The 4,458-nt window shown below is 33.9% G+C and overlaps 1 long non-coding RNA gene across 2 annotated transcripts; it reads right to left on the bottom strand.

Annotated features, from left to right (window-relative positions):
- Positions 1-450: 450 nt before the first annotated feature.
- LOC105180316 lies at positions 451-4,452 on the bottom strand. Of its 2 annotated transcripts, none has more exons than XR_849526.2 (5): positions 2,698-3,014; positions 2,357-2,456; positions 1,827-2,103; positions 758-1,137; positions 451-621 (listed from the first exon to the last, which is right to left on the bottom strand). It is a non-coding gene; the product is annotated as an uncharacterized LOC105180316 (long non-coding RNA). The 2 variants fall into 2 exon arrangements; XR_849527.2 differs by lacking the exon at positions 451-621 and adding an exon at positions 3,619-4,452 and having other exon boundaries at positions 1,035-1,137; positions 2,698-2,961.
- Positions 4,453-4,458: the final 6 nt, after the last annotated feature.

Raw genomic sequence — 4,458 nt, 5'->3', positions numbered from 1 at the left:
CGAGTGGACAAAGCGTAAAACTAAAATATCTACTCTACTTGGCTCAGGCCGTTAACAGAAATTATTCACCCCCTATGTCCTGTTATGCATTCCTCAAAGCTCCCTATGCATAATTGATTTCCATAAATATGCCCTATCAATCTTATAAATATTTATTTATAAAAAATAATATAATTAGAGTAAATAACTAATACACGTGATTTCTAAATTAAAATTTATAACACGATATCTAATTTTCATTATTATGTTAATTAATATACAAATTCAATAAAACAAAGTTAGTAAAATAATAAAAATATAATCCGTTTCCATTAAAAAATCACCAATGAAAAATAGCAATCAGAATCTCCATCTTAGCAATAGACTAAACGAAAAATTTATATTAGTATAAATAATTTAAATTTATAACCTAATAACTAATTAAATATATGTGGATATTGATACCCCTCTACACTTTGAAATTAATCTTTTAAATTTATATTTTAAATTAATATAAATGATTAAAAAATATGAGGTCTTATTATTCATAAAAAATTATCAATTAGAAGCTCATCTCATAAATTTATAACAACTCAGCATTGTAACCAATGGAATGAACTTCATTGGCTTCTTGGCAATAGGCTGTAAGCAAAACGAAATGAGCGGTTAGAAAAGAACACAAATAAATGAAAAAATAAATTTGTTTATTAATCCTGTTTCTTTCTTGAGGTTGGAGTAGGAATGAAAAAGAGCTACAATAGGATGTGGATGTTCTCACCGTCCGTGTTTGACCGACACTGGAATGTTATCCTCCTCAGTTCAACAATTGTTTTCATTGCCAAGTGTTATTACGTGGCTACAAATCGAGAAGCTTCAAGCTCAGTCCAAGCTCGCAAGAGCATCGTGTATACCACAAGAAACATATTAATTTCAGTTTACATGAACTTTAATTAACAAGCATGTATCAGAATAAGTTATAGAAGGCAAGGCAAGTCACTTTTTTCATGATGTCATTCCAATTATGCGAAACAAGGCGAGTCACTTTTTTCAAGATGTCAGTCCAATTATAAGTTATAGAAGCCTATTCTGGAAGGTGCCTGCTAAGACTGCCCGAATGACAGAGCCCATGGGCTCTCTCCAGGTTGGAAGACTCTAACCCTAAGAAACAACACAATCAATGTTAGATAAGTTTTTAACATCTGTACAATCATCCAAGCACATCAATTCCAGTTCTAGTGATAAAGAGGAACATTAACATTTTCATCATTTTGCTTTAATCTCATACAGTATCTCTTTCTACAGAGAAGCGAATTTAAGCAGTTAAGCTTAACTCCACCTCAGTGTTTGGGATGAAAATAATGCTTGTAAGCTGACTCTCAGATTGACAAAAAAAAAAGTAATATCTGATACTTAAAAGCTTGTCTTGATCCATAGTGAAATAATTATTAGCAACACAAATAAAGAGGCATACAGTAGACATGTTATCTCCGTACTATACATAAAGCCACAAAGAAATGAATTGACTCTTAGAACTTCTAATTGTGATGTGTCAACTCTCACCTACCACACACTCCCATCTTACAGGAGTTGTTTTGTTAACATCTGTATATGTGAAAAATATACTAACTATCCACTCCAGGAAGTAGAATCATCATAAGGCAATGCCATTTCAAAAAATGCTGGAGGCCCATAAACACATACTTGTACAGATGTTCAATTAACACTCGAAAAGCAAAATTGCAAATTAGAAACTGCAAACAAGAGATTTGTGTAGAGAGAAGAAGAAACATATTGACCCTTATAACAAAATGCATAAAGCAGCTATTAAACAAAAATAAAAGCGTTACCTCCATTTTGATACTGGAACTAACTCTGAGTAGATCAATAAGCGCAACAAAAGCATTTAACTTCTCTTAAATGCTGAAATCTGGATATTCACTCTCCATTAGGCCTAACAACAACACTTCTCCTGGATTGCTCTCATCAACATCATTGTATACTCAACACTTTTGTGTTAGATTTACTAGCATCAATTTTTTATGGACTGCAAACCAGAAGCTCATACTCAGAATCATTTGCATCGTTCCACCAAGACTTCAGAAATGTCATCCATGCTCCCAAAGTCTACAGAATCACATAGAAAATTATCGCATCCTTTGTCAGCAGCACAAATGCGTAATAGAGACCAAGATGATAAGATCTTTTCTAGAGCTGAAGTGATCAAATTCTCTAGGTCACAGAGTGTATCCACGAGGTTCAACTCAAAAATTCATGGCAAAAGAATACTCCCAACAAGTAAAAGCCAATAATATCTGAAATTGCTAGTTGGTTCCCAATAAATGTAAGCTAACAACTAAAATAGAAACCACAAACTCACCAATGAAGATTTTGCCAACTTTTTCATCCCACTATTTCCTTGTGTTGTTCTCCCTTCAATGTAGAGGACTTAGGCCATACTTCTCCAAAAGATTGACTCCCTAGAAAACAAAACAAGTAGGATTAACAAATATTCCACAAGAAAATTTGACAATGATGATGTCTTGGTTAATGTTATTATGGAAGACAATACACAAAGACTCAATTTCTAACAGCAGTCGTTCTCGCTAAACTGGGAAAAGCAAATAAACATGTACTACTTTAGTAGTGTAACAAAAGAATAAATGAAAAGGGTAAACAATTGGTGCCCTCTGGTTCAACGTATTTAACTAAAAGTGCTACCTTATCTTGTCCTCAAGCAAAAGTCTCCACCATAGGAATGTCTTGCCACTACTGCCATAATCACATGGATCACAGGGGATGCTACAGTCTCAGCACTCCTAGAAAGTGGAACATGGGCTTGGCCAGCAACAACTGCATGATACTCTAACTTTCTTTCGCTCAGTGCTCGACTCAGATGAAGAATCATATTCGAGGTTTTGACCCAGCACACATGCTTTGGCACATAGAACGAATCAGAAGGACCATATTTCTTTCTTACCAAACCTGCAAATGATCACACCAAAGTCCAAATCATAAGTTACTGTCATATTTTCAACATAAATAGATTAATAGTATAAAAGGGAAACAAACTTGCTTTAATAAAACCGTGCAAAATAGCTAAATTTTGAACGTTCTCAGAATTCGACGAAACTTGACCCAAACGTTGGTCTAGACCCAAGCATTTGTGTTGTAAATTTGCTAAGCATAATAATAACTACAAGTAAGTATAAAAGGGAAACAAACTTGTTTTAATAAAACCGTGCAAAACAGCTAACTTTTGAACGTTCTCAGAATTCGACGAAACTTGACCCAGTCGTCGGTCTAGACCCGAGAATATGTGTGGTAAATTTTCTAAGCGTAATAATACCTACAAGTTAGTATAAAAGGGAAACAAACTTGCTTTAATAAAACCGTGCAAAACAGCTAAATTTTGAACGTTCTCAGAATTCGACGAAACCTGTCCCAAACGTTGGTCTAGACCCAAGCATTTGTGTGGTAAATCTGCTAAGCGTAATAATAACTACATCGTGGTCATCATCACTAGCACCCCAATAATTAAATGTACTGCAATCGGCTAACAATAGATAATGAGCAGTTGCTTCAATAGCAACACAAGCAAAACACAAAATCCCACAAATGGCAAATGAAAATAGTCCCTACTCATGTTCAGAACCTCTCTTTGTTTCAGTATATACCAGCCATGCATAAGGAGCAATAGAAGGAACCTCACTGCACATCAATGAAACTTCATCACGAACATTATAGCATGCACTTTTGAACTCAAGATCAGGAGTGCAAATTCGATTTCTATCCTCATACTGTCATACATTTATACTTTATTTTCATCTCGTTAATCCATTAATCTGAAATAAATAACATAACTACATATTATAAGCATGTAAATATATATATGGAATTAATATCTTTACTAATTATATTAAAAGTATTAGTTAGCATATTCTAAACTAAACCATAGACTATAATTAAACAAATTTTTAAGTAGAAAGTTGTAAAGAAAATATCAGGAACAATAAAAGAACATAAAAGTAGTATATAAAGGGGCACAAGACGACACACAACATTAATCATAAGACATGCTAGCTCTGAACAAAAATCCACTCACCATAATAACACAAGAGTTAAACCACACTCCTCAACTTCCATCTGTGACGTGTAAAGTATGCAATAAAATCTTTCCCAATCACTCGAATAAGCATGCATAGGAGCTTTAAAATATATCTTATTCCCCCACCCCGAAACCATGACTACCCTCAAGCATGTCTCAATCCAAATACACAAATTATCCAAGTAGCAATTCTCAAATTTTCTTTTCTGTCAGTCAAGTATATCCCCTATACTAATAAGACTTAATAGTATAAGAAGAGCCAGCAATATTGAGACAAGCACTTGCATTACAACATACAATACGCAACACACAAGTATCCCATTGACTTCATCAAAATAAAATGAAACAAGTCTCAACACTCTCACAAAGGTATC

Source organism: Sesamum indicum, unplaced genomic scaffold (assembly GCF_000512975.1).
Source record: "Sesamum indicum cultivar Zhongzhi No. 13 unplaced genomic scaffold, S_indicum_v1.0 scaffold00661, whole genome shotgun sequence".
Classification (NCBI taxonomy): Eukaryota; Viridiplantae; Streptophyta; class Magnoliopsida; order Lamiales; family Pedaliaceae; genus Sesamum; species Sesamum indicum.
Note: the sequence above shows the minus strand (reverse complement) of the source record. Positions and strands in the feature narration are given on the sequence as shown.